The sequence below is a fragment of the Gigantopelta aegis genome, chromosome 3 (assembly GCF_016097555.1).
Source record: "Gigantopelta aegis isolate Gae_Host chromosome 3, Gae_host_genome, whole genome shotgun sequence".
In the NCBI taxonomy this organism is placed as follows: domain Eukaryota; kingdom Metazoa; phylum Mollusca; class Gastropoda; order Neomphalida; family Peltospiridae; genus Gigantopelta; species Gigantopelta aegis.
In genome coordinates, this window is record NC_054701.1 from 83,890,104 (window position 1) to 83,901,197 (window position 11,094).

An 11,094-nucleotide genomic window follows, 5' to 3' on the forward strand; every position below is an offset into this window, starting at 1 on the left:
TAGGTGTAAACCACTTGCACCGATCAGTGATCCATAACTGGTTCAACAAAGGCCATGGTTTGTGCTATCCTGCCTGTGGGAAGCACAAATAAAAGATCCCTTGCTGCCTGTCGTAAAAGAGTAGCCTATGTGGCGACAGCGGGTTTCCTCTAAAAACAGTGACAGAATTACCATTTGTTTGACGTCCAATAGCTGACGATAAGATACAAAAAAATCAATGTACTCCAGTGGCGTCGTTAAATAAAACAAACTTTACTTTACATACAGGCAGGTCTTAGATTTGATGTGTTATTAGACCATCACCATGCAGTAAACACATCCAAACATGATGTTGCCCGTGCTACGAGTTGTGTTAGAGTTGTCATACATACAGGCAGGTCTTAGATTTGATGTGTTATTAGACCTTCACCATGCAGTAAACACATCCAAACATGATGTTGCCCGTGCTACGAGTTGTGTTAGAGTTGTCATACATACAGGCCTCGGTGGCGTCGTGGTTAGGCCATCGGTCTACAGGCTGGTAGGTACTGGGTTCGGATCCCAGTCGAGGCATGGGATTTTTAATCCAGATACCGACTCCAAACCCTGAGTGAGTGCTCCGCAAGGCTCAATGGGTAGGTGTAAACCACTTGCACCGATCAGTGATCCATAACTGGTTCAACAAAGGCCATGGTTTGTGCTATCCTGCCTGTGGGAAGCACAAATAAAAGATCCCTTGCTGCCTGTCGTAAAAGAGTAGCCTATGTGGCGACAGCGGGTTTCCTCTAAAAACAGTGACAGAATTACCATTTGTTTGACGTCCAATAGCTGACGATAAGATACAAAAAAATCAATGTACTCCAGTGGCGTCGTTAAATAAAACAAACTTTACTTTACATACAGGCAGGTCTTAGATTTGATGTGTTATTAGACCATCACCATGCAGTAAACACATCCAAACATGATGTTGCCCGTGCTACGAGTTGTGTTAGAGTTGTCATACATACAGGCAGGTCTTAGATTTGATGTGTTATTAGACCTTCACCATGCAGTAAACACATCCAAACATGATGTTGCCCGTGCTACGAGTTGTGTTAGAGTTGTCATACATACAGGCAAGTCTTAGATTTGATGACCTTCACCATGCAGGAGATGTGTTATTAGACCTTCACCATGCAGTAAACACATCCAAACATGATGTTGCCCGTGCTACGAGATGTGTTAGATGTATCATACACATAGGCAGGTCTTAGATTTGATGTGTTATTAGACCTTCACCATGCAGTAAACACATCCAAACATGATGATGGCCGTACTACGAGATGTGTTAGATGTATCATACACATAGGCAGGTCTTAGATTTGATGTGTTATTAGACCTTCACCATGCAGTAAACACATCCAAACATGATGTTGCCCGTGCTACGAGATGTGTTAGATGTATCATACACATAGGCAGGTCTTAGATTTGATGTATTATTAGACCTTCGCCATGCAGTAAACACATCCAAACATGATGCTGGCCGTACTACGAGATGTGTTAGATGTATCATACATACAGGCAAGTCTTAGATTTGATGTGTTATTAGACCTTCGCCATGCAGTAAACACATCCAAACATGATGTTGACCTTCGCCATGCAGTAAACACATCCAAACATGATGTTGCCCGTGCTACGAGTTGTGTTACGAGTTATCATACACATAGGCAGGTCTTAGATGTGATGTGTTATTAGACCTCTACCATGCAGTAAATACATCCAAACATGATGTTGCCCGTGCTACGAGTTGTGTTAAGAGTTATCATACATACAGGCTGGTCTTAGATTTGATGCGTTATTAGACCTCTACCATGCAGTAAACACACCCAAGCATGACGATGCCCGTGCTACAAGATGTATTAGAGTTATCATACACATAGGCTGGTCTTATATTTGATGTGTTATTAGACCTCTACCATGCAGTAAACACAACCAAATGCTGGCCGTGCCACGAATTGTGTTAAGAGTTATTTAGGCTAAATCTGTATGTCAAAACTTTGAAATCTTGGCTTAAAATGTGCATAATATTGTTGCCTGAGGTGGATTTAGTGTTTAGCTATGTGCTTACTCCAGTGACAAGAGAAACAGACATCACTAGCCCCACCCCTCCACAACCATGGAATATGCACAATACCTAGCAAATAGCCTCTCTATTAATTTTCAACGGATATACTGGCATCGGTGATGTACAGGTTTAAGCCACCGGGCATAAGGCTGGTAGGTACTGGGTTCGTCTCCTGGTACCGGCTCCCACCCAGAGCAAGTTTAATGACTCAGTGAATAGGTGTAAGGCCACCACACTGAATTTTCGCTCACTAACTGAAGTATGAGCCCAGGACAGCGTGCTTGAACTTCAATTGGCTATAAGAATAAATGAATCAATCAATCAACGGATATCAGTTTCCAAATGTTTGACACCAAATCGCCGATGATTAATTAATCAATGTGCTCTAGTGGTGTCCTTAAACAAAACAAAAAATCAACGGATATAGAAATATATTGCCGGTATTTAATTTCTTATATATGTACTACTAACCAGGGGTCGAAATACTACCGTCCCGACCAGTTTTGCTGCGAATAATCACAACGGGCCGGAATATTTCTTTTTTGCCCGTCATCCCGACGGATTGGCACTTAAATGTATTTTACATTTATTTTTACACATTAGTTTGAGTCAATATTGCTTGGTACGGCAGTTTTAATTTAGACTGGCAGAATTGCTAGCTTGACAGAACTAATATTCGGCAGACATTTAAGCCAATTTCGACCACTGTTATTAACATGGCGAATAGTATTATTATTATTATTATTATTATTATTATTATAGACCTTGCCAGCTACATGTTTACACTGCTAAAGATTACAGCTATTTCCATTACAAAATCATTAAAACTAATTTTCTTCAAATGACACTGGTTTCAGTTATATAGACTCTACTGTAGATCATACACATACCAGATGTTAAATATACAATTAAATACCAGATGTAGACCATATACATACTAGATGTACAAATAATACCAGACACTACAATATGCTAGAAATTAAAAATAAATAAATAACTACTTGTACTTGGTTTACACTGTGAAAATGAATGTAAGCTCTACAAATAAATACGAGATAACACATACCAAAATACAATATTAATAAATCTGAACAAAACCGTTATCTGCAAACAAGACCGTATCTCTGCACAATGCGGTGTCTAATGGGTATTTTGCAAAATAGTGGTTGAATCCATAGGACGACAGCCACTCCCACGGATATCTTTTATTGGACATTACATACTTGTTGCAGGGCACCGTTCAAAAGAGGACTTCCACTCCCAGACTAGTTTACTACGGTAAATCAAAACTACCCATTGAAATAAATTTTGCTCATGCAATCATGAATCAATGTAAAATCAGTGATAATATCAAGTGTTCACGAAAGATGAGCATATCCTGCCCCACTGATGGCATCCGTCATGAGTATTGCCACCACAGCTGTCATGTCAGTCACTTCATCTAAAACAATGAACAAATAAAAAAACCGAGTTTCACCAAAGAAATGGAAAAGAGTGCATAAGTTCAAAATAATGGAATACCTTCATCCAGATGTAGACAATATAAATAAATATCAGATGTAGACAATTAAATGTAGATATACTAGATATACATAGATGATACAAATACATACCAGATGCAAACAATATAAATTAATAACATATGTAGATAATTAAATATATACCAGATGTAGATGATACAAATGCATACCAGATGTAGACAATACAAATACCAGATGTAGACCATACTAATAAATATCAGATGTAGATATTTACATACCAGCAGATAATACAGATATATACCGGATGTAGACAGTTTAAATATATACCAGATGTACATAATTTAAATATATATCTGAACAGATGTAGATAATACAAATACATACCAGATATAGACAATACAAATACAAAATGTAGATCGTTCTAATAAATATCAGATGTAGATCATACAAATAAATACCAGACGTAGACTCTGCTGCCGCAAGGCTCAATGGGTAGGTGTAAACCATTTGCACCGACCAGTGATCCATAACTGGTTCAACAAAGGTCATGGCTTGTGCTATCCTGCCTGTGGGAAGCGCAAATAAAAGATCCGTTGCTGCCTGTCGTAAAAGAGTAGCCTTTGTGGCAAAGCGGGTCAGTATGACCATATGTTTGACGTCCAATAGCCGATGATAAGATAAAAAAAATCAATGTGCTCTAGTGGCGTCGTTAAATAAAACAAACTTTACTTTTTTTAGACTCTACTGTAGATCATACAAATACCAGATGTTAAATATACAATTAAATACCAGATGTAGACCATATACATACTAGATATACAAATAATACCAGACGTAGACTCCACTACAATATGCTAGAAGTAGATAATACAATTAATACAATTACCAACTAAAGATCATACAAATACTAGATATTGAATATACAATTAAATACCAGACGTTGAATATACAATTAAATACCAGATGTTGAATATACAATTAAATACCAGATGTAGACAATACCCAAATATAAGATGTTGCATTTAACAAACAAATCCCAGATGTAGACCATACAAATAAATAGGAGATGTATACCATCTATATAAATATTAGTACTAGATGTAGACTCTACAAAGCGAGATCAGATACAGAATATATTAGATATTGAATATTTAAAGGGACATTCCTGAGTTTGCTGCAATTTTTAAGATGTTATCGACTAACAGAGACTTTTTAACGATTGTAATTACATATGAAATATATTTTTCTGCATAAAATATTAATGGCTGTATATTAAACGTGTTTCTGATCTTTCTAATATTTGTACTAGGTTAAATTTCATTTTATTTCCTAAAAAAATGTTTTTTTCCGAAATTATTTGAAGGCACAATCCAGTTTCGGCTTCTTACAAATATTAAGACGACGATCAGAAACACATTGAATATACAGACACTGATATTCTAAACAAGAAAATATATTTAATATGTAAGTTTAATCGTAGAAATATTTTATTAGTCGAAAACATCTTACAATGCAGCAAACTCAGGAATGTCCCTTTAAATATTCGTTTACTTGTCACCATAGATCTCTCAGCTAAGTGTCTGATTACAGACGAGAGTACAATAGAGTCTACCATTTATTCACTTATAGTATATTGCGTTTAATTACCCAATCACTATTATATCTAGTCTACCATTTCTTCACTTATTGTATATTGCGTTTAATTACTCAATCACTATTATATCTAGTCTACCATTTCTTCACTTATTGTATATTGTGTTTAATTACCCAATCACTATTATATCTAGTCAACCATTTATTCACTTATTGTATATTGCGTTTAATTACTCAATCACTATTATATCTAGTCTACCATTTCTTCACTTATTGTATATTGTGTTTAATTACCCAATCACTATTATATCTAGTCTACCATTTCTTCACTTATTGTATATTGCGTTTAATTACCCAATCACTATTATATCTAGTCTACCATTTATTCACTTATAGTATATTGCGTTTAATTACCCAATCACTATTATATCTAGTCTACCATTTATTCACTTATTGTATATTGCGTTTAATTACCCAATCACTATTATATCTAGTCTACCATTTATTCACTTATTGTATATTGCGTTTAATTACTCAATCACTATTATATCTAGTCTACCATTTATTCACTTATAGTATATTGCGTTTAATTACTCAATCACTATTATATCTAGTCTACCATTTATTCACTTATAGTATATTGCGTTTAATTACTCAATCACTATTATATCTAGTCTACCATTTCTTCACTTATTGTATATTGTGTTTAATTACCCAATCACTATTATATCTAGTCTACCATTTATTCACTTATTGTATATTGCGTTTAATTACCCAATCACTATTATATCTAGTCTACCATTTCTTCACTATTCTATATTGTGTTTAATTACTCAATCACTATTATATCTAGTCTACCATTTATTCACTTATAGTATATTGCGTTTAATTACTCAATCACTATTATATCTAGTCTACCATTTATTCACTTATTGTATATTGTGTTTAATTACCCAATCACTATTATATCTAGTCTACCATTTATTCACTTATTGTATATTGCGTTTAATTACTCAATCACTATTATATCTAGTCTACCATTTATTCACTTATAGTATATTGCGTTTAATTACTCAATCACTATTATATCTAGTCTACCATTTATTCACTTATAGTATATTGCGTTTAATTACTCAATCACTATTATATCTAGTCTACCATTTCTTCACTTATTGTATATTGTGTTTAATTACCCAATCACTATTATATCTAGTCTACCATTTATTCACTTATTGTATATTGCGTTTAATTACCCAATCACTATTTATATCTAGTCTACCATTTCTTCACTATTCTATATTGTGTTTAATTACTCAATCACTATTATATCTAGTCTACCATTTATTCACTTATAGTATATTGCGTTTAATTACTCAATCACTATTATATCTAGTCTACCATTTATTCACTTATTGTATATTGCGTTTAATTACTCAATCACTATTATATCTAGTCTACCATTTATTCACTTATTGTATATTGCGTTTAATTACTCAATCACTATTATATCTAGTCTACCATTTATTCACTTATTGTATATTGCGTTTAATTACTCAATCACTATTATATCTAGTCTACCATTTATTCACTTATTGTATATTGCGTTTAATTACTCAATCACTATTATATCTAGTCTACCATTTATTCACTTATTGTATATTGCGTTTAATTACTCAATCACTATTATATCTAGTCTACCATTTATTCACTTATTGTATATTGCGTTTAATTACTCAATCACTATTATATCTAGTCTACCATTTATTCACTTATTGTATATTGCGTTTAATTACTCAATCACTATTATATCTAGTCTACCATTTATTCACTTATTGTATATTGCGTTTAATTACTCAATCACTATTATATCTAGTCTACCATTTATTCACTTATTGTATATTGCGTTTAATTACTCAATCACTATTATATCTAGTCTACCATTTATTCACTTATTGTATATTGCGTTTAATTACCCAATCACTATTATATCTAGTCTACCATTTATTCACTTATTGTATATTGCGTTTAATTACTCAATCACTATTATATCTAGTCTACCATTTATTCACTTATAGTATATTGCGTTTAATTACTCAATCACTATTATATCTAGTCTACCATTTATTCACTTATTGTATATTGTGTTTAATTACTCAATCACTATTATATCTAGTCTACCCTTTATTCACTTATTGTATATTGCGTTTAATTACTCAATCACTATTATATCTAGTCTACCATTTATTCACTTATAGAATATTGCGTTTAATTACTCAATCACTATTATATCTAGTCTACCATTTATTCACTTATAGAATATTGCGTTTAATTACTCAATCACTATTATATCTAGTCTACCATTTATTCACTTATAGAATATTGCGTTTAATTACTCAATCACTATTATATCTAGTCTACCATGTATTCACTTATTGTATATTGCGTTTAGTTACTCAATCACTATTATATCTAGTCTACCATTTATTCACTTATTGTATATTGCGTTTAATTACCCAATCACTATTATATCTAGTCTACCATTTATTCACTTATTGTATATTGCGTTTAATTACTCAATCACTATTATATCTAGTCTACCATTTATTCACTTATTGTATATTGCGTTTAATTACCCAATCACTATTATATCTAGTCTACCATTTATTCACTTATTGTATATTGCGTTTAATTACCCAATCACTATTATATCTAGTCTACCATTTATTCACTTATTGTATATTGTGTTTAATTACTCAATCACTATTATATCTAGTCTACCATTTATTCACTTATTGTATATTGTGTTTAATTACTCAATCACTATTATATCTAGTCTACCATTTATTCACTTATAGTATATTGCGTTTAATTACTCAATCACTATTATATCTAGTCTACCATTTATTCACTTATTGTATATTGCGTTTAATATCTAGTCTACCATTTATTCACTTATAGTATATTGTGTTTAATTACCCAATCACTATTATATCTAGTCTACCATTTCTTCACTATTCTATATTGTGTTTAATTACTCAATCACTATTATATCTAGTCTACCATTTATTCACTTATTGTATATTGTGTTTAATTACTCAATCACTATTATATCTAGTCTACCATTTATTCACTTATAGTATATTGCGTTTAATTACTCAATCACTATTATATCTAGTCTACCATTTATTCACTTATTGTATATTGTGTTTAATTACCCAATCACTATTATATCTAGTCTACCATTTATTCACTTATTGTATATTGCGTTTAATTACTCAATCACTATTATATCTAGTCTACCATTTATTCACTTATAGTATATTGCGTTTAATTACTCAATCACTATTATATCTAGTCTACCATTTATTCACTTATAGTATATTGCGTTTAATTACTCAATCACTATTATATCTAGTCTACCATTTCTTCACTTATTGTATATTGTGTTTAATTACCCAATCACTATTATATCTAGTCTACCATTTATTCACTTATTGTATATTGCGTTTAATTACCCAATCACTATTATATCTAGTCTACCATTTCTTCACTATTCTATATTGTGTTTAATTACTCAATCACTATTATATCTAGTCTACCATTTATTCACTTATAGTATATTGCGTTTAATTACTCAATCACTATTATATCTAGTCTACCATTTATTCACTTATTGTATATTGCGTTTAATTACTCAATCACTATTATATCTAGTCTACCATTTATTCACTTATTGTATATTGCGTTTAATTACTCAATCACTATTATATCTAGTCTACCATTTATTCACTTATTGTATATTGCGTTTAATTACTCAATCACTATTATATCTAGTCTACCATTTATTCACTTATTGTATATTGCGTTTAATTACTCAATCACTATTATATCTAGTCTACCATTTATTCACTTATTGTATATTGCGTTTAATTACTCAATCACTATTATATCTAGTCTACCATTTATTCACTTATTGTATATTGCGTTTAATTACTCAATCACTATTATATCTAGTCTACCATTTATTCACTTATTGTATATTGCGTTTAATTACTCAATCACTATTATATCTAGTCTACCATTTATTCACTTATTGTATATTGCGTTTAATTACTCAATCACTATTATATCTAGTCTACCATTTATTCACTTATTGTATATTGCGTTTAATTACTCAATCACTATTATATCTAGTCTACCATTTATTCACTTATTGTATATTGCGTTTAATTACCCAATCACTATTATATCTAGTCTACCATTTATTCACTTATTGTATATTGCGTTTAATTACTCAATCACTATTATATCTAGTCTACCATTTATTCACTTATAGAATATTGCGTTTAATTACTCAATCACTATTATATCTAGTCTACCATTTATTCACTTATTGTATATTGTGTTTAATTACTCAATCACTATTATATCTAGTCTACCATTTATTCACTTATTGTATATTGCGTTTAATTACTCAATCACTATTATATCTAGTCTACCATTTATTCACTTATAGAATATTGCGTTTAATTACTCAATCACTATTATATCTAGTCTACCATTTATTCACTTATAGAATATTGCGTTTAATTACTCAATCACTATTATATCTAGTCTACCATTTATTCACTTATAGAATATTGCGTTTAATTACTCAATCGCTATTATATCTAGTCTACCATGTATTCACTTATTGTATATTGCGTTTAATTACTCAATCACTATTATATCTAGTCTACCATTTATTCACTTATAGTATATTGCGTTTAATTACTCAATCACTATTATATCTAGTCTACCATTTATTCACTTATTGTATATTGCGTTTAATATCTAGTCTACCATTTATTCACTTATAGTATATTGTGTTTAATTACCCAATCACTATTATATCTAGTCTACCATTTCTTCACTATTCTATATTGTGTTTAATTACTCAATCACTATTATATCTAGTCTACCATTTATTCACTTATTGTATATTGTGTTTAATTACCCAATCACTATTATATCTAGTCTACCATTTATTCACTTATTGTATATTGTGTTTAATTACTCAATCACTATTATATCTAGTCTACCATTTATTCACTTATTGTATATTGCGTTTAATTACCCAATCACTATTATATCTAGTCTACCATTTATTCACTTATTGTATATTGTGTTTAATTACCCAATCACTATTATATCTAGTCTATCATTTATTCACTTATTGTATATTGCGTTTAATTACCCAATCACTATTATATCTAGTCTACCATTTCTTCACTATTCTATATTGCGTTTAATTACCCAATCACTATTATATCTAGTCTACCATTTATTCACTTATTGTATATTGCGTTTAATTACCCAATCACTATTATATCTAGTCTACCATTTCTTCACTATTCTATATTGTGTTTAATTACTCAATCACTATTATATCTAGTCTACCATTTATTCACTTATTGTATATTGTGTTTAATTACCCAATCACTATTATATCTAGTCTACCATTTATTCACTTATAGTATATTGTGTTTAATTACCCAATCACTATTATATCTAGTCTACCATTTCTTCACTATTCTATATTGTGTTTAATTACTCAATCACTGTTATATCTAGTCTACCATTTATTCACTTATTGTATATTGCGTTTAATTACTCAATCACTATTATATCTAGTCTACCATTTATTCACTTATTGTATATTGCGTTTAATTACCCAATCACTATTATATCTAGTCTACCATTTCTTCACTATTCTATATTGTGTTTAATTACTCAATCACTATTATATCTAGTCTACCATTTATTCACTTATAGTAAATTGCGTTTAATTACCCAATCACTATTATATCTAGTCTACCATTTATTCACTTATAGAATATTGCGTTTAATTACTCAATCACTATTATATCTAGTCTACCATTTATTCACTTATTGTAT